At 52.9% G+C, this 27,606-nt stretch overlaps 1 protein-coding gene across 1 annotated transcript in view; it reads left to right on the plus strand.

Moving 5' to 3' along the window:
* The window catches only part of LOC135873901 (zinc finger protein 420-like), a 136,297-nt gene that overhangs the window by 84,216 nt on the left and 24,475 nt on the right, over positions 1–27,606 (plus strand). The window lies entirely within an intron of this gene.

Raw genomic sequence — 27,606 nt, forward strand, 5'->3', positions numbered from 1 at the left:
TCCTTTAGTTCAAGACGCAAAACTGCTTTGGTGCCAAAGATCCCAACATCAAACCTTACCGGCAATGACAGTGAGGATTATTATAATACTTATTTGTACTCCAGTGGTGCCTAGAGGCTCTGACTGAGATCAGAGTCCCATTGTGGTAGGTGCTGTACATAGTGAAAGCCAGGCCCCACCCTGCCCTGAAGATCTTACAATCTAAACAAGGGTAGGCAACCTATGGCACATGTGCCAAAGGCAGGGTGAGCTGATTTTCAGTGGCACTCACACTGCCCGGGTCCTGGCCACCGGTCCGGGGGGGCTCTGCATTTTAATTTAATTTTAAATGAAGCTTCTTAAACATTTTAAAAACCTTATTTACTTTACATACAACAATAGTTTAGTGATATATTATAGACTTATAGAAAGAGACCTTCTAAAAACGTTAAAATGTATTACTGGCACGTGAAACCTTAAATCAGAGTGAATAACTGAAGACTCGGCACGCCACTTCTGAAAGGTTGCCGACCCCTGATCTAAACAGACAAGACAGTCAAAGGGTAGTAGGAGAAACAGGGATGAAGAGATTTGCCCAAGGTCAATGCAGCAGGTCAGTGATAGAGTAGAACAGAACAGGTCTTTTGAACAGCAGCCAGTGCCCTACGCACTAGACGACCGCCCCTAACTGAGCCCCATGGCACAGCGGGGTTTTGCTTTGGCTACTGAAAGAAAGAGCAAGGAACCTCGGCATATTTCCTCCCTTTTCACTACCCTTTCTCAGGAGCTGTGGACGGTCTCTAGCCAAGCAGCAGGCACAGCACAAAGATCCATACAAAGATTCCCACTCCTGCCCGAACAGAACAAAGCGGCGCTGGCTGATTTGAGGGCTCATGGTAAAGCAAGAACTTTGGGAATGCACTTGGAGTTCTTTGCGGCAGGAAAAGCACCCCCCAAATGGCAGCCGTGGGGAAGGCTGCACCGTGAGAGGTGTTTTCCCCGGGGGAAGGGACAGGCGTTCTGCCCGGTGACAAGTCAGGCCAACCAGCCATGTACCTAACAGACAGAATTTCCCTGCACAATCTCTGCCTGCTGATTGCAGGCTGGTGAACATAGCAACGTTTCAGCGCCAGGCAAGTTCCCGGGATATCTGTGTCCCAAGCATGGAGTGACCCTGGGTTATTTCACACAGCACTTTCCAGCATGCACATGGGTCAGAGGGCAGCCCAAGGAGAAGCTAACTCTGGGCTGTGTCAGGCAGCACCATCCATACACGGCCCCAGGGAGGTTTCCAGGGAGAGCCCATCACTGGCAAGTGCTAAGTAACTGATCGGTGTCACCGACTGGGCATGTTCTGGAACCCAGACGAGGGGGAAGAAAATCTGCACGGACTGTTCTTTGGAAACCCCTTGTAGGAGTCCCCGGGCCACCCAGCACTGGGACGCGCAATCTCCTCTTTTTACCCCCCCACTACACCGGGGCGGGAAGTGTCCGGGTTTCCTGGCCCTTCCAACCCCCCTGCCCCCCATTCTGGAGCTGGGTGACCAGCCTGATCGGGAACAAGGCAGCTAACCGGACCCCGTGTATTACTGCACGGATCAGCGCCCCAAGTTCTGACCCACGAGCCCCAGGGCCAGCCGGCCGGGTGCCTCTTCTGGAGGCCGGGGGCTGCCCGGAAAGCAGGCGGACGCCTGATTCCTGCCACCCAAACCCAGCCAAGGGGACCGAGCAGCGCCTCTCCCACCCCCGCCTCGCTCCTCACCTGGGCAGCGGCGACCCCTGCAGACATCTCGCCTCCCGCTTCCCCCGGAGCCCGGGCGGCCGGGGCTGCAGCTGCTCTCCACCGGCGCGGGGCGGTCTCTGCTTTCCCGGGGGCTGGGCGCAGCCAGGGGCGTGGGGCGCCCACGCAGGAAGGGGGGAAGCTCCGCGGGTCATCGCCTCCCTCCCTGCGCGGGAGCAAAGCCTCACTGGGAACGGTCCTTCCCCCTTCCCGGCCAGCCTTCCCGGGGGGACTACACCTCCCAGCAGCCTCCCCGCGCCGGGCGGGGGGCTCCGGCTCCGCCCTCAGCCGGCGGGATGCGCGGAGCGCGCAGCCGTGCGCTGGGGGGAGTCCCCGGGGGCTGGGACCCTGCTGCGGCCCCGTGCGCGCCCCGCACCCCAGCCAGGAGCGCCGGGAGCGCAGCAGCCTTGGAAAGAAAACCAATCAACGCACGGCACTGCCCCTGGGCTCAGATCCCCCGGGGTGCCCGGCTCCGGCTCCCCCCGGCTCGGGGCGCAGGGGTCCGGTGGCATCACTGACACTGAGCCCGGAGTAGTGCAGGCCACTTGCTGCCACTCTCTCCGCTGTTTTTTTAAAATCAAGAGGGTGTGTGGGTCTAAAGGATCTGCTCCAGCTCGCTGGCCTGTGTTATGTAGGAGGTCGGACTAGATGATCAGGCTGGTCCCTTCTGGTCTTGGGATCTGTACATTTTCTGCCCCTCTGGTCCCGGAGCTGTCTCGCACACCTTCAGCCTGGTGGGGACAGGCCACCTCTCACGCAGACATATTGATTCCTTCCTTCCTTCCTTCCTTCCCCCAGGCACTGATGCGAGTGGCTCTGCTGGGCCTGTCAATAAACATTATAAGGAATCCAGCAGCAACAGTCGGTCCAGAGAGACCCACTGGCTACCGCAGCTGAGGGGTGTCAGTGTGCACATCCTCCCCAGGGGATAGCCCATTGCTCACAGACACCTCTGTGAACACCACTGGGTGAGCCGGAAGGAAGGAGGCAGGGCGTGAAAAATGCTTTTAGCCCATAAAATCACATCTAAAACATAAAAAGAGTGATGAAATGTTATGCATGACCATATACACCGAGGAAGAGATAATCACACCCCACGCAGTCATTACACATGGATCACCAAGGCATCAGCATCACCAAGGTCACCCAAACTGCTGTGAACACACCAGATCACAGACTCACAGATCAACCACAAGGTGTTGGGAGGAAGGAGGAAAAGGGAAACAAGTGGGGTTGAGGGCTGGAAAGAGGAGACTGCAACTCATCATGTCTACAGCGGGTGGACGCGTTTCCAAGGGAACAGATTTCTGTTGGAAAACACAGCGTTGACAAAAACCGAAGCATTCCACGGGAGCGTAGCAATTTGACTGAGAAATTATCAACATTTCGAGAATGTAAAAATATTTGGTTTGGGCTTTACCGTTTTACTTACATTGTCATTTTTAATATAAAAGTCAAAAAGTTTCAGGGTTATGATGACATGGCCTGGCATGATATTAGCATGGTAGAAGAACATAAAACAAATACATAATAGTCCAAATAAAGCCAAAACATTTCAGTGGCCCCCAAATTAAAAGAAATTTCTTCCCTCCAACCTCAGGGAGCTACAGTACTCCCAGGACAGGGGGTGGGTGGGTGAAGGGGAGCGGAGCATTGTGGGAGCTCTGCGCTTCCTTGCCAGCCTCTCGGGGGGCAGGGTCCTGTGCCCAGCCTGGGGGTGGGTCTCAGCCCCTGGGGGCAGGAGTGGAGGCCGACATAATCCAACTTGGGTTTCCCAGACACTGGGGTAGCTCCAATTTGTGCAGAGGCATTTGCTGCTGGTTCAGGGAGCAGGGAATGGGGCTGCAGGGACCGGTCCTTGGAATCTAGGACTCCTCTGCTGAGCCCACTCCTGCAGCCCCAGCCGCTCGTGCTGCTAGGACAGCAGCTGTGTGTGTCCCTCTGAAATAAGGTAGGGCCAGCAGGGAGATTTGATTTTTACATGTGTCAGATGCGTAGAGGAGGGAGATCCTGAGTACATGCAGCAAGTGGGTTTGTTTACACCAGCGGAAACTCATTGAAGCAGCAAGTGCACTGAGAGACCTGAACAAACTGGGACACGGCTGTTTTAAAGTCACTCCCTGTCCAGCAGCCTGAGAGGAGAAGGCTCCCAACTGCCAAGGAGGCTGTTGTGTGATCCTAGAGCCAGAAAACACTGGAACTGGTTGAAGTAACCTGGCCCCGAAGCTGGGCAGTTCAGCTGATGGGAGATGGATATTTTAGCCTGGTGCAGTTCAAACTCTCGGCTATGGAATTTTGGAAGGAGGCAGATAGTTAAAGGTCTGGTGATAGCTCAATTGCCATCAGGAATTTGGCCTCATAAGAATAAAGATCCAGCCCTCGGCAGCACTGGGCCAACTGTAGCATTGTGAGTCCTTGTGCTATTTCTCTCTGTACCTGACTTTGCCAGATGACAACATAAGAACATAAGAACATAAGAAAGGCCGTACTGGGTCAGACCAAAGGTCCATCTAGCCCAGTATCTGTCTACCGACAGTGGCCAATGCCAGGTGCCCCAGAGGGAGTGAACCTAACAGGCAATGATCAAGTGATCTCTCTCCTGCCATCCATCTCCATCCTCTGACGAACAGAGGCTAGGGACACCATTCTTACCCATCCTGGCTAATAGCCATTTATGGACTTAGCCACCATGAATTTATCCAGTCCCCTTTTAAACATTGTTATAGTCCTAGCCTTCACAACCTCCTCAGGTAAGGAGTTCCACAAGTTGACTGTGCGCTGCGTGAAGAAGAACTTCCTTTTATTTGTTTTAAACCTGCTGCCTATTAATTTCTTTTGGTGACCCCTAGTTCTTGTATTATGGGAATAAGTAAATAACTTTTCCTTATCCACTTTCTCAACATCACTCATGATTTTATATACCTCTATCATGTCCCCCCTTAGTCTTCTCTTTTCCAAACTGAAGAGTCCTAGCCTCTTTAATCTTTCCTCATATGGGACCCTCTCTAAACCCTTAATCATTTTAGTTGCTCTTTTCTGAACCTTTTCTAGTGCTAGAATATCTTTTTTGAGGTGAGGAGACCACATCTGTACACAGTATTCGAGATGTGGGCGAACCATGGATTTATATAAGGGCAATAATATATTCTCAGTCTTATTCTCTATCCCCTTTTTAATGATTCCTAACATCCTGTTTGCTTTTTTGACCGCCTCTGCACACTGCGTGGACATCTTTAGAGAACTATCCACGATGACGCCAAGATCTTTTTCCTGACTCGTTGTAGCTAAATTAGCCCCCATCATGTTGTATGTATAGTTGGGGTTATTTTTTCCAATGTGCATTACTTTACATTTATCCACATTAAATTTCATTTGCCATTTTGTTGCCCAATCACTTAGTTTTGTGAGATCTTTTTGAAGTTCTTCACAATCTGCTTTGGTCTTAACTATCTTGAGTAGTTTAGTATCATCTGCAAACTTTGCCACCTCACTGTTTACCCCTTTCTCCAGATCATTTATGAATAAATTGAATAGGATAGGTCCTAGGACTGACCCTTGGGGAACACCACTAGTTACCCCTCTCCATTCTGAGAATTTACCATTAATTCCTACCCTTTGTTCCCTGTCCTTTAACCAGTTCTCAATCCATGAAAGGACCTTCCCTTTTATCCCATGACAGCTTAATTTACGTAAGAGCCTTTGGTGAGGGACCTTGTCAAAGGCTTTCTGGAAATCTAAGTACACTATGTCCACCGGATCCCCCTTGTCCACATGTTTGTTGACCCCTTCAAAGAACTCTAATAGATTAGTAAGACACGATTTCCCTTTACAGAAACCATGTTGACTATTGCTCAAGAGTTTATGTTTTTCTATGTGTCTGACAATTTTGTTCTTTACTATTGTTTCAACTAATTTGCCCGGTACCGACGTTAGACTTACCGGTCTGTAATTGCCGGGATCACCCCTAGAGCCCTTTTTAAATATTGGCGTTACATTAGCTAACTTCCAGTCATTGGGTACCGAAGCCGATTTAAAGGACAGGTTACAAACCTTAGTTAATAGTTCCGCAACTTCACATTTGAGTTCTTTCAGAACTCTTGGGTGAATGCCATCTGGTCCCGGTGACTTGTTAATGTTGAGTTTATCAATTAATTCCAAAACCTCCTCTAGTGATACTTCAATCTGTGACAGTTCCTCAGATTTGTCACCTACAAAAGCCAGCTCAGGTTTGGGAATCTCCCTAACATCCTCAGCCGTGAAGACTGAAGCAAAGAATCCATTTAGTTTCTCCGCAATGACTTTATCATCTTTAAGCGCTCCTTTTGTATTTTCATCGTCAAGGGGCCCCACTGGTTGTTTAGCAGGCTTCCTGCTTCTGATGTACTTAAAAAACATTTTGTTATTACCTTTGGAGTTTTTGGCTAGCCGTTCTTCAAACTCCTCTTTGGCTTTTCTTATTACACTCTTGCACTTAAGTTGGCAGTGTTTGTGCTCCTTTCTATTTGCCTCACTAGGATTTGACTTCCACTTTTTAAAGGAAGTCTTTTTATCTCTCACTGCTTCTTTTACATGGTTGTTAAGCCACGGTGGCTCTTTTTTAGTTCTTTTACTGTTTTTCTTAATTTGGGGTATACATTGAAGTTGAGCCTCTATTATGGTGTCTTTAAAAAGGGCCCACGCAACTTGCAGGGATTTCACTTTAGTCACTGAACCTTTTAACTTTTGTCTAACTAACCCCCTCATTTTTGTATAGTTCCCCCTTTTGTAATTAAAGGCCACAGTGTTGGGCAGTTGAGGTGTTCTTCCCACCACAGGGATGTTGAATGCTATTGTATTATGGTCACTATTTCCAAGCGGTCCCGCTATAGTTACCTCTTGGACCAGCTCCTGCGCTCCACTCAGGATTAAATCTAGAGTCGCCTCTCCCCTTGTGGGTTCCCGTACTAGCTGCTCCATGAAGCAGTCATTTAAAGTATCGAGAAATTTTATCTCTGCATTTCGTCCTGAAGTGAAATGTTCCCAGTCAATATGGGGATAATTGAAATCCCCCACTATTATTGGGTTCTTAATTTTGATAGCCTCTCTAATTTCCCTTAGCATTTCATCATCACTATTACTGTCCTGGTCAGGTGGTCGATAATAGATCCCTAATGTTATATTTTTACTAGAGCATGAAATTTCTATCCATAGAGACTCTATGGAACCTGTGGATTCGCTTAAGATTTTTACTTCATTTGAATCTACACTTTCTTTAACATATAGTGCCACTCCTCCCCCTGCACGGCCTGTTCTGTCCTTCCGATATATTTTGTACCCCGGAATGATTGTGTCCCATTGATTGCTCTCAGTCCACCAGGTTTCTGTGATGCCTATTATATCTATATCCTCCTTTATCACAAGGCACTCTAGTTCACCCATCTTATTATTTAGACTTCTGGCATTTGTGTACAAGCACTTTAAAAACTTGTCCCTGTTTATTAGCCTGTCTTTTTCTGATGTGCCAGATTCTTTTTTATGTGGCTGTTTATCATCTGATCTGGCCCTTACATTATACTTTTCAGTCCTCTGCTCCTGACTATAACCTGGAGATTCTCTATCATCAGACTCTCCCCTAAGGGAAGTCTGTGTCCGATCCACACGCTCCTCTGCAGCAGTCGGCTTTCCCCCATCTCCTAGTTTAAAAACTGCTCTACAACCTTTTTAATGTTTAGTGCCAGCAGTCTGGTTCCACTTTGGTTTAGGTGGAGCCCATCTCTCCTGTATAGGCTCCTCCCATCCCAGAAGTTTCCCCAGTTCCTAATGAACGTGAACCCCTCCTCTCTACACCATCGTCTCATCCACGCATTGAGACTCTGAAGCTCTGCCTGCCTACCTGGCCCTGCGCGTGGAACTGGGAGCATTTCTGAAAATGCCACCATAGAGGTCCTGGATTTCAGTCTCTTCCCTAGCAGCCTAAATTTGGCTTCCAGGACATCTCTCCTACCCTTCCCTATGTCATTGGTACCTACATGTACCACGACCACCGGCTCCTCCCCAGCACTACACATAAGTCTATCTAGATGCCTCGAGAGATCCGCAACCTTCGCACCAGGCAGGCAAGTCACCATACGGTTCTCCCGGTCATCACAGACCCAGCTATCTACATTTCTAATAATCGAATCTCCCATTACTAACACCTGCCTTTTCCTAGAAACTGGAGTTCCCTCCCCCGGAGAGGCAACCTCAGTGCGAGAGGCAACCCCAGAACCATCTGGAAGGAGGGTCCCAACTACGGGAAAGTTTCCCTCTGCTCCCATTGACTGCTCTACTTCCCTGGGCCCTTCTTCCTCCTTAACAGCACAGGTGCTGTCTAAGCGGAGGTGGGACAATTCTACAGTGTCCCGGAAAGCCTCATCAACATACCTCTCTGCCTCTCTCAGCTCCTCCAGTTCTGCCACCCTGGCCTCCAAAGTCCGTACATGGTCTCTGAGGGCCAGGAGCTCCTTGCACCGACTGCACACATACGCCACCCGCCCACAGGGCAGGTAATCATACATGCAACAGTCGGTGCAATAAACTGGATAGCCCCCACTCTGCTGCTGGGCTTCTGTCTGCATTGTATCCTAGTTAGTGAAAGGGTGGTTTACAGAAGGAAATTTTGGAATGTGGTTTGGTTTATAGGTTTTAGGGGGGGGCCACGGGGATGGGGTTACGGCTGGCGAGGGACTCCCACTCCCTTCCCACTCCCCTTCTAAACTCCCTTGCGAAACTCCCTGTTAGCAGCCCCTGGTCGCTTGTGCGCGGCTTTATAAAGCCCTGGCCTGAGTGAATGCCCCGCCCACTGAGTAAGGCTCAGCCAATTACCAGAGGCTTCGAGCTTTCAAACCTGCCTCCAACTGCCAGCCAGAGCACACGGTCCCTCAAACAACCAAACAAACAAACACAAGCTCAGCACACAGCAAGTAACCCCCAAACACAAACAAACACACACTACAGACAGTCACTTACCCCACAGATGCTGTATTAGCTCCTCCTTCACCTGGAGAACTCCCTTGCGAAACTCCCTGTTAGCAGCCCCTGTTCGCTGGTTCCACTGTGACAATCAAGGTCCAGATACCCCAGGGAGAACAGGGGGGTCTCAAACCCCAAAGACTACGCACTTGGATCAACTGGTGATATGCAATATTATTGTACATAAAAGTGTATGGAGTAAGGTATCATATAAAAACTGGTGCCACGCTGGTCATAAATATCATTGCGTGATGTATGTACGGATGGTGTGTGAAATTCTGTATGTGTGCGCTGGAGATATGTTCCTAAAGTATGTTTGGGAGCAGGTTTGATAAACAAGTTTGGCTTAGACAAAGGAATGTGGGTCCACCTGTCTTGGTCAAGCTTCGTAAGCCAAAGGACAAAGAAAGTACATTTACATGTAAGGTAAACAAAGCAATTACGCTAACAAGCGACAACTCAGTGAGCAAACCCCTCAGCCTGCCCTGGACAGAGGCTGCACCCCCAGCAAGTCTCCGTGGCTCTGATGGCAAAAACAATGGCCTTTGGAGAACTACATGGGGAGCAAACAGACATTCTCGTTACCCATCACTTAGGGGACATAGGAACAGCGTCCGAGTCAGAGCCTGTGAACAGTGGGTCCTCTTGGTCTGAAGGGCAGGAGCTGCTGCTAACTTGCTGCAAGTGAGAAACTGCTTTAGGCGAAGATATAATTTGTTAGAATTGAGTTTTAGTCACTGGAAAGTGTGTTTTGCTTTGTTTGTTGTAACCAGCCCTGGCTCTTTCCCTCTTGCTTAGTATCCCTTACCTCTCTTTTCCTTGTTAATAAGCTTTCTTGGTTTTAATATAAACCATTGCAGTGCTGCGTACTGAAGCGAAGTCTGCAGCTCGCTTAGCTGGCTGGTGTGTGCTCTGTCTCGCTGGAGGCAGCAAACTTAATAATTTCTGTGACTGCCACAGTGGGAGGGGACGGACACTGCAGAGACACGCCACTGGGGAACTCAGGAACTGGGGTGCACATAGGCGGTGAGTTACATGGGCCCGTGGTTCCCGTGCTCCACTGATATTCAGAAACGTGGGCCCGGCTCCAACAATGTTTGGGCTTATATTTTCAGAGCTGTCCCGTCCATAGGATGGACCGGGGCAACTGCCCCAGGCCCTGCGCTTTGGGGGGCCTCACGCTTCAGGCTTCAGCCCCAACCCGCCCTGCTCCCCCTCTTCCCACCCCTGCTCCGCCCCCATTCCACCCCTTCCCCCAAGATCCCGCCCCCACCCCGTCCCACCTCTTTCTGGCTCTCACCCCCTCCCCCGAACGATGCTGGGAGCCAGCGGGGTGGAGTGGGTGGGCTGGGGCCGGGTCGCTCACTGCTGCCGGTGCCAGGCCCCCCACTAATCCCCCAGTCCGCCCTGGACCCTGCGTCCCCCTGAAGCGTGGGGCCCCCCAAAGCACAGGGCCCAGAGTGGTTGCCCCAGTCCATCCTATGGATGGGACGGCTCTGCTTGGATCCGTTCTGGGCACCAGCAAAAATTATACAAACCTGGCACCCATGGGTGCACTGACTGTTACCAGTGAGCCTTGCAGAGTCTCGAGGAGTTTGCTGGTGAAGCTGACACACACAGTCTAATCTCCAGCAAAGCTCACTCCTGTTGAGGCAGAGGGGTGACTCGGTGGCTTGCAGCTCTGGGTGTCATGAGCATCTCATCCGCTCACTGTTTCCGTCCTTGCATGCAGGCGTGGGAACAGGACATGGAATTGCGGCGTCTGGCGCCTGTACAGCCCCCCAAAACAAACATCTGAAAGAGAAATTCCTCATCATGCTGCAGAGAGCTTTCTCCCCCCCCTGGGACCGAGGCTACAAATGGTTCACTCCTGCTGGGAGAACAAAGGCTGGCATGGAAAGCCACGTCCACCCCTCGGGGTCTTCCCCAGTGTCTATCTTTATGTGGGGCAGAGCTGGAACCCAGAGCCCCATGCAATGGTCACATGACAGCCCTTGCACTCATGGGGCAGGAACAGGCAGGGTGTACCCCACACAGAGCATCAAACCTGAGACGTGAGAGACTTGGGATATGGTTACCCTGCAATCAGGAGGTGTGGTTGCAGCAGGTGTAGACAGACCCCGGCTAGCTTTGAGCTGGGTAGCTCTGTAACAGCAGAGAAGTGACACCACGTAAGTATGTATCGGGGTCCAGGGTGGGTGGAGGATGCTTATGCAGCTGCCTTATGCACGCTGCAACTTCGCTTCTATAGTTATGCTGATCTAGCTAGATCAAAGCTAGCTCGATATGTCTACAAATGCTGCAATCACAGCTCCTGATTGCCGTGCAGACATGCCCCGATAAGGCTCTGATTCTCCAGGCAAGGGAAATGCGGTAGATCAGATTTAAGTAAAACATTTGACATGGTAGCACATGGAAAATTATTCATGAAGCTGGAGATTGGTACAAGGATTGTAGGGCGGGAAAGGAACTGTTCAAAGAGGAGACCATGGGTTGTGTTGAAAGGAGAGCGATTGGGCTGAAGAGAAGTTACTAGCGGAGTTCCTCAAAGATGGGGCCTGGGACCTGTGACGGGGTGCCCCTGGCCTGTGCAGCTCCCTTCAGGAGGCCCTGGGGCCCTACTACACCCCGCCCCAGGAAGCAGCAAAGTGACTGGACAGGAGCAGCAAAGGTGGATCCTCCAGGCCTGCTTGAGCAGCCAACAGGCTCAGATCAAAGGAGCTGCAAGCCCCTGGCAGGTCTGGCTGGGAGCAGAGGAATGAACGTGGATGGAGCTGGACAACCAGACAGAACGTATGGCTGGCTGAACGTACATAGCCGGGATTGCAGAGGGAAAAGGACCTGAGGACGCTGGCCCTGAGATAGGGCTGGAGATAAAAGAGCCCCATAGGAAGAGACAGCAGCAGAAGATTGAAGTTGAGCAGTAGGGGCTGCTGTATACTGGGGGAACCTGGAGTAGTGGGCGAGCCCGGGTTCTCTACTGGTCACTGGTAAAGTGGTGTAAACCCCAAAACGAGGACAAGGCTTAGTTGGGAGGCTCCAAACTCAGTGATGCCCCGTGTACTCCCTGCAGTCACAGGAGAGATGCCCACCCATTGATCACAGAGAGTCCCTGCTCAGTGCTTTGGAGGGAAGGGTCTCACACCACTGATCCTTAGTTAGTTAGTTATCGCAGGTCTTAAAACAAGCACCTTGCTCCCAGCCTGGTTTCCCTCAGCTCCTGCAGCTCTAATAATACGCAAATCGTTCCCGTGCCTCCGGAGCAGCTGCATGTTTTGGCTATTTAACTACGACATTCTTCTTCCCAAGTGTGCCTCGGGTGTTTGAGTTAAATAAGGGTTAACGAAAATAAACATCAACGCGTTTTAAATAGCCACTTCCCCTCACTGATGTCATAACCCTACCAGTCCTCCAGTTACCCACACGGTCTCCCAAGAAAAAACGGGTCACTTTCACCCCTTCTCTAACAGAAAGAAATAGGAAAAGGCCCAAACCCACCCTGCCTCCCTTTGCAGCAGCTGGGAATAGCTGGAGCCCAGCTATGCTCTGGCTGTGCCTGGTGTTCCCCACCCCTGCCCCTGATGTGCCCAGATTACGCACCGTTATGCTGGCTCTTTGCCGCCCAGTGAATCCCCAATGCCAGGATACTCCCCCATGGCTGGATTCACCCACTTTATCACCCTTTTACACTGCCAGAGCAGCATAAATGGGCAGTGGGATCAGAGAGGTTTGGGGCCCATGTGTGACATGCCCTCTAGGGACAGTTGAGATGTTAGTGTGTCTGAGGGCAGGCAGTACCTGTTGGCCTGCGTTACCCAGAATCCTTATCCACAGCTTAGGTGCGTCAGAGTGAAACTCAGCCTGGGAGAGGCGTTAGCAGCAACAGGGCCGGCCCACAACATTTTGGCACCTGCGGTGGGGAGCTCAAATGACGCCCCCATGCCCCCTCACTTGGGCCAAAACTTTGAAAGGTCTCAATTCTGCCTTCTTCCTGTTCTACTCCTCTCATGGTACTGCTCTGCTACCTACCCCAATAAAGGAGAACTAACAACTTAAAATGCCTTGTTCAAAAATTTTAAGTAACACTTAACTTTCAAACGCCTGAATAGCAAATGTAACTTTTCTTGTCTGCATAGAAAACACTGGCATTTGTATCTGTTTGAATAATCAAAGTGTTGCTTTCCGTGCCTTCTTGGTCCACACGCTGGGCCAGCTCACGCTCTATTGAGATGGTTGCAAGGCCGACCAGCCTCTCCTGTGTCATTGTGGAGCGTAGATGTGTTTTTATTATCATGTGTCAACACTGTCTCTAGTGCCCTGCATTGCTGGTGTAGGTCTTCTTCAGGTATAGTGAGGAGTTTTGGAATATCATACAACACCCCAAATATACTGCTGTGTTCCTTGAGCTGCATGAAACGTTCCTTTTCCTCAGCTGACTGTATTGCACAATCTAGCACCTGGTTAAAGAATTCAACTTTGAATTGTTGTTTGGGGTCTCTTATGGGATTATCCCGTGCCTCATAATCAAAATGCCTTTTTCTTCGGTGACTCTTGTATTCTTGAATGGGTGGGAAAATAGCTTCAGTGTGAAGTTTCCAACTTCACCAACTGCCAACTTCTGTGCACTCTTCAGAATGTTTTGAAATCCCTCACCTGACCGGTAAGACTGTAGGTATGACTTTGCTTTGTCCAGTTGTTCCATTGCTCCAGATATATCAAGGTCAACACCTTGGAGTCTCTTGCTTACAACATTTATTTCAAACAGTATGTCATGCCACAACACTAAGCCACACAGAAATGTGAAGTTATGTATGTTTCTGGTGATTCCATTTCCCTCTGCCACTGTTCTCCCACGAACAGTTCCTGTCATAGCATTATCCTCCATAATGGCAACTATGGCATCATCTATCTTCCCAATTTGGTGTTCGATAGGCTTTATCGCCTCCACTCGACTTTCCCATTGTGTGGCACTCAGTGGTTCAGTGTCAGAGAGGATGTTCCCAGATGTTGCTTCAAAATTTGCCATCGATGAGCTGATGCAGAGAAAAATACAGAGCTGCTGTGAATTACATTAAAAAATTCAGCAGCCTCACTAGAAGCTGATGCGGCATCACTGACCAGCAAGTTCAATGAATGAGAACTGCATGGGGCAAAAAAAGCTCGAGGGTTTAACTCTCGGATCCATGTCTGCACTCCTCTGTTCTTTCCTCTCATGTTGGCACCATTACCGTAGCCCTGACCTCTCATGTCAGCTATCGCAATTCCCGTATGGTCCAGCTTTTTAAGAAGCACATTTGTCATACCAGCTCCTGTAGTATCATCAATGTCAATAAATTCTAGAAAATGCTCTCTGACAGTCACCATTGCAGGGACATTGTCACTAGGTTCTGTTGTGGTTACAAAACGCACCATTAAAGTCATTTGTTCCGTATGGCTGATGTCAGGTGTGCAGTCCAGAATAACAGAGTAATATCTTGCTGACTTCAGATCTGCCACAAACTTCTGTTTGACTTTTGTTGCCAGTAACTGTATGATCTCATTTTGAATTGTTTTTCCAAGATAGTGGTGTGTGTACATTTCTTGGGTGGTGACTCTTCTTAGATGCTCCTGGAGTACAGCATCAAACTCAGCCATCAGCTCCACAATTTTAAGGAAGTTTCCATTGTTTGGCACATACAGCTGATCTGAAGTGCCACGCAGTGCTAGGTTTTGGGTAGCAAGCATTCTCACAATGGCAATGAGCCTTTTCAGAACATTTTGCCAGTAAAGAGACTCTGATGCAATCTTCTCTTGATGCTGATCATCTATGGTGGCCTTTAACCTTAGTCTCATCTCAAGTTCTTTCCACCTATGGAATGCTCTCTGGTGATCTGCTGCCTTCTCATGGCATGCCAGATTTCTAGCCAGATTTTTCCAGTCCTTTGTTCCTGTAGAACCCCATGTGGCTGGAACATTGGACTCAAAGAGTTTGCAACAAAAAGCAGAATTCTGGGTTTTTGAGTACATAAGCCATGGCCTCTCCACTTTGGCACCATTGGGGATTTCACACCAGTAATGTGTTGGAAAGAAACTTCTATTTTCATTGTCTTTGGGGAACATGAAGTTTTTCACTTGCTGTGGCCCATGCAGTACAAGGAAGTCCCTCAGGCTACTGCTCAAGTGGGTCCACAGCCCTGGATCATCTCGACTTAAGGAACTAAACTCAGCAGCAGCTGTTTCTTGCTCCTCCACCACACTCTTCTCTGATCTACACTTTTCTTCAGGAATGTGCATGGTAACATCCATTTGAGATGGAGATATGGATGCTGCAGCAGCTGCCAGGTCACCTGCACTCTGACTAACTGGAAGATCAGGCATCTCTCACCACTCACATCCTCACTGGGGCCTGAGGGCTCGCCGTGAACATTTGTGTCTATGTATCTCAGGAGAGCTCCTTCCTGCTTAGATAGAAAAGCTTCCTTTGCTTTCTTTCTTTTTCTGAATGCTGCCCCAGAGGGGCATTTTCTTCTTTCACTCATGACTGCTGTTCTGTGCCACCTATAGTGGCTCTCAACACTCAGTTGAAGGGGACAAATAAGCAGGCTGGTAGCAGGGCCTGAGTGAGGGAAGATATCAGCATCTTAAGGGCCTAATTGGCTCCTACTACTTCAGTTGACTGCCTGTTCTCCTCAAGTGGGTTCAGGGAAGCAGCAGGAAACAGGAAGCTCCCTGAGAAGCTGGTGTTAATCAGTCCAGGCTCCTGGGGGTGCTGGAGAGGTACATAAGAGGCTCCTCCTCCTCTCTCTCCCCCTGCAGCTCCTGCTGCTTTCTGTTATTCCCTCTCATCTTTTCTCCTGTCTCTTGTGCCCTTCTTCCTCCAGCACAGCACTCCACCATCTCTGTGCATCTAGAGCAGAGAGAATACATATGCACCAGCAGCAGACACAATTTTCTACACTCTGGGTCCTAGTGGTGCCCCCCGCTCCCAGTCTGGCACCTGAGGCGGCCGCCTCAGTTCCCCTCATGGTAAGGCCAGCCCTGAGCAGAAAATGGGGAGAGGGAGATGTGGGGAGGAGCATCTAGCACGTAAATATCTTGCAACGCCAGCTACAACAGTGCAATGCAAACGTCTGTTCTCGCTTTCAGGTGACATTGTAAACAAGACTTTAAAGTGGAATAGCTATTCCAAAATAACTCCTGTTGTGGACACTCTTATTCTGGAGTAAGAGTGGTTTCTAGCTAAACACACAAGTACCACTATCACCCACCTCCCCCAAAAAACAACAGAAACCCCCTGCTCCATGACACTCTATTGCACACACTTCTCCTCACTGGGAGAGGTGGGGGGCACAACGGAACAAACACATGACAGATGTTAGTCACGTTTCTTAGTGCACAATTGGAAGATCATAGAATCATAGAATATCGGGGTTGGAAGGGACCTCAGGAGGTATCTAGTCCAACCCCATGCTCAAAGCAGGACCAAACCCCAGCTAGATCATCCCAGCCAGGGCTTCGTCAAGCCCAGGGCCGGCTCCAGGGTTTTTGCCGCCCCAAGCAGCTCCCCCCCCCCCCCCCCCCAAAAAAAAGCCGCGATCGCGAGCTGCGGCACTTTGGCGGCAATTCGGCGGGAGGTCCTTCACTCCGAGCAGGAGTGAGGGACCCTCCGCCGAATTGCCGCCAAATAGCTGGACGTGCCGCCCCCCTCCGGAATGGCCGCCCCAAGCACCTGCTTGCTAATGTAAGCGGGGGAATGGTCCCGCTATTGTGGGGAACTTTCCTGGCTTCTGCACTACCCCAGTGAAGTGGGCTAACGAAAGGATCCGAGTCCTCGCTCCCACTTCCTTTACCCAGAGGCCTCCCTGCCCTTGAGGACTCCCCTTCCACTCTCCTGTCTGGCAGAGTCCTCGTAAACCCCGACAAGGCTGGGCCCAGGATTCCTGGGGGGCTTGACCCCCAACCCTGCTGTGGTCACCTAGGACAGGGGCTAGGGTGTCCCCACTCCGGGGTACTCTCTTTGCACTGGGCACCTCCCTGACCCACTGATCATTTTATACAATTTAAAGCAAATACAAGTTATTTAATTAACAATTACTTTTAAAAAAGAATAAGGAAAAATGGAAAAGGTTAAAGGAAACCCATCACCCTGCTCTGTGGCCGGGAATATCACAAGCAGTGTCTCTGGAACGTCAGGGCAGTTCACAGTCTGTTCCTTGTAGGTCCCGGGCCTCCTTCTCAGGCCCTGGCTGTGCTGCAGGGATGCTGTGGGTTGGACACTTGCTCTGGCGGTGGCCACACGCTCTCAGGCTCTAGGTGGCAGGACCCTTCTTCCCAGCGTCGCCCCCGCCCTGTCAGGGTTACGATCCCCCTCCAAGTCTGGCCTGCAAGGCCTCTTGGCTGAGGTATCTCCCTGTGCTGGGCCCACTGCCAGGGTCCCCCTCACTCTCCCCAGCTGCTCCCCGCACCCAGCTCCAGACTGCTCCAGCCCCAGCTCCAGCTCCACTCTGCCTCAGCACGGCTGCTGCTGCTGCTCTGCCTCCAGCTCCCTGGGCTGCTTCTCTGGCCCCTCTGGCTCTGGTTGCTGCAGCTCTGCCCCCAGGACAGGTCTGCTCTGCAGGCTGCTTCTGTAACTCTGCCTTGGGGCTGCAGCTCTGCTCCCAGCAACTTAGCTCAGGCCCCTGCTCTCTCCTGGCTGTGCTCTGGCTTTGGGGCTGCAGCTCTGCTCCCAGCTCAGGATCTGCTCTCCCTGGGCTTTGTCTCTGGCTCTGTGGCTGCGCCTCTGGCCCCTCTGGATCTGGCACGGTTCTGCTCTCCAGCTCAGCTTGGGCCCCTGCTTTCTCCTTAGCTCGGCCCCACTCAGTCTGACCCAGGCAATTCCAACTCACACGGAGGACGGGACCTCCCTGGCCTCCTGACCCTCTGATTAGCCTGCCCGCCCTGTCAATCAGGCTAATCTGGAGCATTGGCCTCTCCCCATTGTTCCTGGGGACTGTCAGTCTCAGGCTCCTGATTTGCCATCGACCCTTCCCCTTTTAGTGCTGGGAGCTAGCCAACCAAAACACCCCCCCTGAATGTTAGTAAGGGGGCAACAGTCCCCTTACACTAAGCTGGTGCCTGGAGCCGGCCCTGGTCAAGCCTGACCTTAAAAACCTCTAAGGAAGGAGACTCCACCACCTCCCTAGGTAACGCATTCCAGTGCTTCACCACCCTCCTAGTGAAAAAGTTTTCCCTAATAGCCAACCTAAACCTCCCGCACTGCAACTTGAGACCATTGCTCCTTGTTCTGTCATCTGCCACCACTGAGAACAGTCTAGATCCATCCTCTTTGGAACCCACTTTCAGGTAGTTGAAAGCAGCTGTCAAATCCCCCCTCACTCTTCTCTTCTGCAGACTAAACAATCCCAGTTCCCTCAGGTTTCAGAGTAGCAGCCGTGTTAGTCTGTATCCGCAAAAATAACAGGAGTACTTGTGGCACCTTAGAGACTAACAAATTTATTAGAGCATAAGCTTTCGTGGGCTACAACCCACTTCTTCGAAGAAGTGGGTTGTAGCCCACGAAAGCTTATGCTCTAATAAATTTGTTAGTCTCTAAGGTGCCACAAGTACTCCTGTTATTTTTCCAGTTCCCTCAGCCTCTCCTCATAAGTCATGTGCTCCAGCCCCCTAATCATTTTTGTTGCCCTCCGCTGGACTCTTTCCAATATTTCCACATCCTTCTTGTAGTGTGGGGCCCAAAACTGGACACAGTACTCCAGATGAGGCCTCACCAATGTTGAATAGAGGGGAATGATCACGTCCCTCGATCCGCTGGCAATGCCCCTACTTATACAGCCCAAAATGCCGTTAGCCTTCTTGGCAACAAGGGCACACTGTTGACTCATATCCAGCTTTTCGTCCACTGTAACCCCTAGGTCCTTTTCTGCAGAACTGCTTCCTAGCCATTCAGTCCCTAGTCTGTAGCAGTGCATGGGATTCTTCCGTCCTAAGTGCAGGACTCTGCACTTGTCCTTGTTGAACCTCATCAGGTTTCTTTTGGCCCAATCCTCTAATTTGTCTAGGTCCCTCTGTATCCTATCCCTACCCTCCAGCGTATCTACCAATCCTCCCAGTTTAGTGTCATCTGCAAACTTGCTGAGAGTGCAGTCCACGCCGTCCTGCAGATCATTAATTAAGATATTGAACAAAACCAGCCCCAGGACCGACCCCTGGGGCACTCCACTTGATACCAGCTGCCAACGAGACATGGAGCCATTGATCACTACCCGTTAAGCCCGACGATCTAGCCAGCTTTCTATCCACATTATAGATTAAATTAATATTAATATAAATTAATAGGCAGCAGGTTTAAAACAAACAAAAAGAAGTATTTCTTCACCAATGCACAGTCAACCTGTGGAACTCCTTGCCAGAGGATGTCGTGAAGACCAAGACTATAACAGGGTTCAGAAAAGAACTAGATAAGTTCATGGAGGATAGGTCCATCAATAGCTACTAGCCAGGATGGGCAGAGATGGTGTCAGTGTGGCTTTGTCAGTGTGTGTGTTTGAGCTCTGTATTGTGTCACTGTGGCTGTGTCAGTGTGTGTGTCACTGTGGCTATGTCAGTGTGTGTGGATGGGTGCAGAGTCAGTGCTCTGTGTGTGTCAGTGTGGCTGTGTCAGTGTGTGTCTGTGTGGCTGTGTGTGTGTGTGTGAGCTCAGTGTGTGTCAGTGCTGTGTGTGGATGGGTGCAGAGCCAGTGCTCTGTGTATGTCGGTGTGGCTGTGTCAGTGTGTGTCCGTGTGTGTGTGTGAGCTCAGTGTGTGTCAGTGCTGTGTGTGGATGGGTGCAGAGCCAGTGCTCTCTGTGTATGTCGGTGTGGCTGTGTCAGTGTGTGTCCGTGTGTGTGTGAGAACTCAGTGTGTGTCAGTGCTGTGTGTGGATGGGTGTAGAGTCAGTGCTCTGTATGTGTCAGTGTGGCTGTGTCAGTGTGTGTGTGTGTGGCTGTGTGTGTGTGTGTGTGAGCTCAGTGTGTGTCAGTGCTGTGTGTGGATGGGTGCAGAGCCAGTGCTCTCTGTGTATGTCGGTGTGGCTGTGTCAGTGTGTGTCCGTGTGTGTGTGAGAACTCAGTGTGTGTCAGTGCTGTGTGTGGATGGGTGTAGAGCCAGTGCTCTGTGTATGTCGGTGTGACTGTGTCAGTGTGTGTCCGTGTATGTGGGGGTGTGTGCAGAGCCAGTGCTCTGTGTGTGTCGGTGTGGCTGTGAGCTCTGTGTGTGTGTGTCAGTGTGTGTGTGTGTGACAGCTCTGTGTGTCAGTGTGTGTGGGTGGGCGCTGCTGCCGGCCCAGCCCCCAGCTCCCAGCATGCCCTGCCCGGGTGGCCGCCGAGCCGTGCGGGGCCGGGCCGGGCCGGTCTCTCCGCCGGGCCGGTGTCGCTGGGCCCCCGAGCCGCCGGGCAGCAGCCGGGCTGGGCCCGCCGCCCGGAGCCTCCTGCTGCGCTGGGAGCCGCCCGCCGGGCATGGCCGGGAGACAGGGACCCGCCCCGCCTGCCCAGGTAGGAGCCCGCACCGGCCCCCCCAGCGGCCCCCCTGTGGCCCCCCAGCCACAGCTACCCCCCCGTGTGACCCCCCCCAGCCACTGCCCCCCCAGCCAGCGAGATCCCCCCTGTGACCCCCCCAGCCACTGCCCCTCCACCCAGCGAGATCCCCCCTGTGACCCCCCCAGCCACTGCCCCTCCACCCAGCGAGATCCCCCCGTGACCCCCCATCACTGCCCCCCCAGCCAGCGGGACCCCCCTGCGACCTCCCCAGCGGGACCCCCCCAGCCACTGCCCCCCCAGCCAGCGAGATCCCCCCTGTGACCTTCCCAGCTGCTGCCCCCCCACCCAGCAAGATACCCCCTGTGACCCCCCATCACTGCCCCCCCACCCGGCGGGACCCCCCCGTGACCCAGCAGGACCCCCCTGTGACTCCACAGCCAGTTCCCCCTCCCCCAGGGGGACCCTCCCAGTGAGACCCCCCCCAACCATTGCCCCCCAGCCAACTGGACCCCCCGGTGACTCCCCCAGCCACTGCCCCCCCAGCCAAAGGGACACCCCCACTGTGACCCCCCCAGCTACTGCCCCCCCATGCAGTGGGACCCCCCCCAGCGTGACCCCCTCCAGCCACTGCCATCCCACCCAGCGGGACCCCCGCACTGTGCCCCCACACCCAGTGTTTTGCCCCAGCCACTGTGACCCCTGCTGCACACGCCTAGTGCGCCGCCTGTGCTGCTGACTCCCCCGTCGCTGACCCACCCCTCAATGCTTGCCCCCAGTCCCCTTTGCTGCACACTGCCCCAGTGACCTTCCCTCACTCTGTAGGCTGCCCCACCCACTGCGCACACCCAGTGTGTCCCACCCCTACTGCAGCTCCCCCCGTCACCTCCCCCCCCCCCCGCCCCCACTATTCCACTGTGCCTGATTCTGGGCTTGTCTACACTTACAACGCTGCAGTGGTGCAGCTGCGCCGCTATAGCGCTTCAGTGTAGACACTACCTGTGCCCAGGGGAGGGATTCTTTCCTCGATGTTGTTAATCCACCTCCCTGAGAGGCCGGAGCTGTCTACACAGGGACTTAGGTGGGCTTAACTACGCTGCTCAGGGGGGTGGATATTTCACACCTCTGACCCATGTAGCTAAACCAACCTAATTTCTGGTCTAGACCAGGCCCCAGTGTAGACACTATGGCCAAGTCTACATTGCAGACCTATATTGGTATAACTACGTCGCTCAGAGGTGTGAAAAATCCATACCCCTGAGTGATGTAATTATACCGACTGTAACCCCCGGTGTAGACAGCGCTATGTCGGCGGGAGAGCGTCTCTCTCCTACACAGCTACCGCCTCTCTCGGCAGTGGGTTAACTACACCGACAGGAGCGCTCTCCCATTGGCACAGAGCGGCTTCACTACAGCTGCAGTGTTGCAGCATTTTAAGCGTAGACCTGCCCTGAGAGCCCCTAGCTCTACCCCTGTACATTTCTAGTGTAGACTGGGCCTTAGTCCCCAGCGCAGGAGCTAAGCAAAGCCAGCCGCCTTCCCAGCTGGTTCTGCAGAGTTCAAGCTTCGTGTAAACAGTAAAGGAAGCTTACAGCCCTTGCGGACCCCAGCCCAGGGCCCTGTGCAGGCAATACAGCCTGAGACAATGGCTCTGGGTGTGTGGGCTGCCCCATGCCCTCAGCAGCCAGGGACATGTGCAGACAATATGGCCTGGGAACGTGGCTCTGCGGTGTGTGGCGCTCCATGCACTCAGCAGCCAGGGCCATATGCAGGCAATACAGCTTGGATAATGGCTCTGGGATGGGTGGGCTGCCCCATGCACTCAGCAGCCAGGGCCGTATGCAAGGTCTCCAGGAAGGAGGGAATGTTGCATGGTGGATGGGGGCGCTGTGAGAGGTTGTGGGGCTTAGCAGGGGCTTTGTTATTGGGACACTGGGTCCTACTTGTAAATTGTAATATTTTTATTGCTTTTGTTCATGTGCCCAGATCATGAAAGGGGCACATTCTTTAGCACTTTCAATAAATAACCCCCTAGCTCTCCAGTCATCCACAGAGCATTCCAGGAGACCCAGGGCCGATAAGACCCAAATACAACCTCAGTGTGAACTGGTCTGTGTTATGCTTCATTATAAAAGCAGAGACAAGCACAAGCCCATGTTTCTCTGTCTGGGTTAGCAGCATAAGCCAGGCAGGGTGGGCTGTTGATCAGGCTTCAGTGCTGTGAACAATGTGGATATTTAAATAGTCCCCAGACAGGCTTCCTGCTGAACACCCTGCCATGAGTGGGGATAGCTCACATCTATCTTAGAGCTGCCTTGTGAAAGCCTGGCCCCACTGAAGTCAGTGCAAAACTTCCTTTGTCTTCAGTAGAATCCAGATTTCACCCATTGTTTCGGGCTGATTGCAGGGACCCTGGGCTGTAGTGGTGGATAGCGTCCATTCAGCATCCTCCTCCCCCCGCCCTGTGTGCACTTCATTTATCACTCACGTTAGTGACGTTTTCCTTTTGCACCCCGGCTCGTGGTAAACTCTCTGGGGACTTCTGGCCAATTCCTGCAACCACTTGGCGATTTTGCCACTGATTTCAGTGGGACCAGGAACTGCTCATCGGCCCGATTCTGATCTAGGTTACACCCGTGTAACGTCACTGGCTTCAGTGCAGGTTCGCAGAATTTACACCTGTACCAAAGTTATCTAGGCGCTGGTAAAGCACAGAATCGGGCTGCTCGAATGTACTGCAGCTGCTGTGCCCCAGCCCAGCGTTTCCATAGGGGTGGGTGCTGCCGTGCACGCGGATAGCTACGGACAAAGGCTGAACAAGAATAATTCCTCTTCGGCCGGTTTGGTAGGTGCATTACCCTCATCCTGCACACCTGACTGGGAGCTAACCCTGACTAGACCAGGACACACATTCTGTTAGCCTCTGATGCTGCCACTTACATCACCTCTGAATCTGGCCCAAACACTCCGATGGGGGTTGAACCTACTTGCTCCAGGCTGCATTTGGTGCTGATGTTACATGTTTTTTCCCCATAGACTCCAAGTCCAGAAGGGACCACTGTGATCATCCAGTCTGGCTGAGTTACACAGGGATGGGTAACCCCCCTGGAGATATTTGCTGTGGGTTATCGCTGTGAATCTTTCACAGAGCTAGGGCTGACATGGGGCTTGGGCCCTGTGCTGGACTTCTGCACAGGGTTGAATTTCCCCCCTAGAAAGCCCTTTTGCTGGGATTCGGGGCTGCAGGCAGTGCTGAGCGTGAAATGCTTGTGATTGCAGGTGCCAGTGGTATTTGATGACGTCGCTGTCTATTTCTCCCGGGAGGAGTGGGACATGTTTGCGGAGTGGCAGAAGGCGCTGTACCGGGAGGTGATGATGGAGAACTATGAAATGCTGCTTTCTTTGGGTAAAGAGCTGGTTTTGTTCTTTTGCTAGACGTGTGTGGGCTCTTTGTTTTGGGGCTTCCGTTCGCACGTTTGATCTGCGTTCAGAATCCCAGCCACCCCCAGCAAAGCAAGGGGCTGATTTAAAACCATTGAAAGTCTGTGTAATGAGCACTCTGGCCTGACGGTGGGTTCTCCAGCTCTGCTTCACACTTGCAGGGATGACCAGCTTCTCAAGCGGTGGAGGTCGTTCAGGCGACTCATTCAAGGGGTTATGACTGCTGCTGTTGTTTTCTCTCTCCAGATTTCACAGTCATCTCCCTAGGTGAGGTTTCAAAAAAACAGATAATAGGCTGCTTGTCCGGGACAAGACAAACAAATCGCTCTCACTGGCCAGTCACTTCACAACCGTGCGAGGGTTTGTGGTTAAGCCACAATATTTGGGGGGGAGGGATAGCTCAGTGGTTTGAGCATTGGCCTGCTAAACCCAGGGTTGTGAGTTCAATCCTTGAGGGGGCCACTTAGGGATCTGGGGCAAAATCAGTGCTTGGTCCTGCTAGTGAAGGCAGGGGGCTGGACTCAACTCAATGACCTTTCAAGGTCCCTTCCAGTTCTAGGAGATAGGATATCTCCATTAATTTAATGGGGGGAGGGATAGCTCAGTGGTTTGAGCATTGGCCTGCTAAACCCAGGGTTGTGAGTTCAATCCTTGAGGGGGCCACTTGGGGATCTGGGGCAAAATCAGTACTTGCTCCTGCTAGTGAAGGCAGGGGGCTGGACTCGATGACCTTTCAAGGTCCCTTCCAGTTCTAGGAGATGGGATATCTCCATTAATTATTATTATTATTAATTAATTATTATTATTTTGAAATCGGCTGCAGGCATGCGGATATGCCCTTTCAAAGCTCCGTTTCTGACAGCCGGCTGCTTATCTGCTCCAAGACAAAGCAACCATTAGGCCTTGGCTACACTGGCAATTCACAGCGCTGCACTTGCTGCGCTCAGGGGTGTGAAAAAACACCCCCCCGAGCGCAGCGAGTGCAGCGCTGTAAAGCGCCAGTGTAATCAGCGCCTGCAGCGCTGCACGCTCGCTCGCAGCGCTGCAAGCTATTCCCCTCGGAGAGGTGGAGTACTTGCAGTGCTGCGAGAGACCTCTCGCAGCGCTGGCAGCGCGACTACACTCGCGCTTCACAGCGCTGCCGAGGCAGCGCTGTGAATCCGCAAGTGTAGCCAAGGCCTTAGTGTGGAATGCTGCTGCCGTGAGTGTGTGTGAGTGGGGGGTCTGCTGCTGTCTGAACTTACAAGACAGCATGCTGACATGCTCTCAGCCCCCCAAAACCCCACTCTCTCTCCCCCCACATACACACAACACACTCCCTGTCACACTCCACCCCCCCATTTGAAAAGCACGCTGCAGCCACTGGCATGCTGGGATAGCTATCACAATGCACTGCTCTTTGTGGCGTTGCAAGAGCTGCTAATTTGGCCACGCCACAGCACTTGCAGCTGACAGTGTAAACACTCAGCAGCGTTTTCCCTGCTGCGGTCCCTGAGGGCTGGTTTAACTCCCAGCGCTCTACATCTGCAAGTGTAGCCAAACCCTTAGTCCATGTCCATTCAGGAACTGGAACACTCCTAAGGGGTTTTACACCGGTTGTTCGGATGATGACAAACTGTTCACTGAAATCAAGACAAAACTATTCATATGATACCAAGCCCTGACCGCCCCATGTCTCTTCCCACTCACAGGCTACCCGGGCCCCAAGCCTGACCTCTTATATCGGCTGGAGCGTGGGGAAGAGCCGTGGGTCCACACCCCGCAGGGCCCTGTGGCGTGGGAGAGCCCCTCTCCGGGTGAGTAGCAGTAATCCCAGCTCCCTCAGCGCTGCTCTCGCTCTGCAGTGAGGCGCTGGACTCAGAATCGTAGAACCACATGGTTAGACGGGACTGTAAGGGTCAGAGTCCAGTGACCCCGTCCCAGGCTGCTGCCCTGCCTTCCCTTTCTCGCCTGGCTTCCTCCAGCACACGTGTCATGTCTGGGCATGTCCCATCTGCCTCCCCTCCCCTGTCCCAAGCCCCTCGCCCCTCAGTCTCCTTGTGGGAGTGAAATTTCAGTGAGAATTGTCAGCTGGCCTGGCACGCTCTCCTGTTTCGGGCTCTCCTGGGGAGGGGGGCTGTTAGTCAGGGGCGCTGGCTCTTTCACCCCACATCCCTGCCGCCCTGCTGGACACGTCCAGTGTTTGCTCCTCCCAAGCGGGATCATCCTCCTGCACGGCCGCCCCAGGCAGAGCCGTCAGCACTGTGCTGACAGGGCGACGAAAAGACCCATATGCTGGGGAAGGGACGTGGGGCTGCCTCGGTCAGGCCCCACTGCAGGGCGGTCTGAGTGTTTCCCTGGCCTAGGACGTAGCATCTGGGTTATGTTCCCTCCAGCAGAGGAGGAGGAGCAGTGCTGTGAGCCGTGGGTCAGCCCCCAGCAGGACTCCATGGTGTGGGAGCCTCCGGAGAGTCCCTGCCGAGGTGAGTAACGCCCAGCCCAGCTCCCTCGGTGCTGTCTGGACTCCGGAGAGAAGAGCTGGGCAGAGACCCCATCCCAGGCTGCTGAGGGCTCTGTCCCTCGGTCACATGGGGCTGAGGTTAGGGAAAGGCACTGGGCTCTGATCACTGACTGGGTGGGGGGCCTGTGCAGACCTGTGTCTGGTTATCTGACATCCCATTCATCCAGCATGGACTCTTCCCTGCCTGCTCGCCGGCCCCAGCGGGACGCTCCTGCCTCCGGCTGGGGGGAGGCTAGGCTGCTCCTGAGCCTTCATCCTCAGCAGTGTGTCTGTACGGGCAGCAACGGTGTCCTATTCTCAGCCCACGGATAGGGGCCCCTCCATGGGAATGCTGCCGCAGGTGCTGTGGGGGGAAGATGTAGGCTGTGTCCTCCCAGGTGGGTGTGACTGGGCGAGGCCACCTTCCTGGCATATCTGGTACCCATTAGGGACTCACAAGAGATTGGCCAAGGAAACAGACTTCCTGGGGTACCATCAGCCTGGGGGAAGCCTTGAATGCAATGGGACCTGCGTACAGCAGGGTAGATTTTGCCCCTTGTTTCTGCTTCCTCGCTGCAATCCAACCCTCCCCAAATGACGCCACCACCCCTCTGTGCTCTGAGGAGCTGGGCGTTGTGTGCTGCCGGTACCAGCCTGTGCGTGCCATCTGGGGGGATGTCCCAGCCCCATCCCGCTGCTGGTGGTTAGGAGCGGTTTCCTCTTGGCTGCAGCTTGTGAGACAATTTCTGGATACTCTTTTCCACCCATCAGGCGGCGATGTCGTGAGTGGGTCCGGGGAGCAGCAGCGCCGGTTCTGGGCCAGCATCCTCCAGCGCGCCGTGGCATGGGAGAGACCCGAGAGCATCGGCCGAGGTGAGCAGCAGTGATCCTGGGAGCCGCGCCGACTCCAGAGCGAAGAGCTGGGAGCAGTGACTCTGTCCCAGCTGCCGCCCGGGCTTCCTCCAGCAGGATTTGTTGTGTCTCAGGAGGTGCCTGTTGGCCTTCCGTCCTCTCCCAGGCCAAGCCCTTTCCCCACCCGTTTTCTGCTCTCTCTGGGATATTGCGGTGGGATGTGGGAAGGGAGCTGCTGAGCCGGATAATGCTCTGCTGCCCCGCTAAACACCCAGACTCGCTCCATTGCGCTCACTGCAGCTACTGGGCGTTCACACTCGGCGCACGCCCAGGGCAGAATCCCGGCCCCTCCAGTCAATGGGTGTTTTCATCTCCGCCCCTTACACACAGTTTCCTCCCCACAGGCCTGACGCCCTCAGTCCCTTACAGAACGTCACAGCGCTGCTGTCCAGGGTCAGACACCCCCCAGCGCTGGGTCTGAGGGGAGGCTATTTTTAATACTCGGGTGGTTAAGATTAGGGGAAACTCTTGCTGGATTCACTCCCTAAATCCCCTGACTGGGAGCAGGTGGGCCCCCAGGAAACTCACTCTGGTCA

The sequence above is a fragment of the Emys orbicularis genome, chromosome 2 (genome assembly GCF_028017835.1).
Source record: "Emys orbicularis isolate rEmyOrb1 chromosome 2, rEmyOrb1.hap1, whole genome shotgun sequence".
Classification (NCBI taxonomy): domain Eukaryota; kingdom Metazoa; phylum Chordata; order Testudines; family Emydidae; genus Emys; species Emys orbicularis.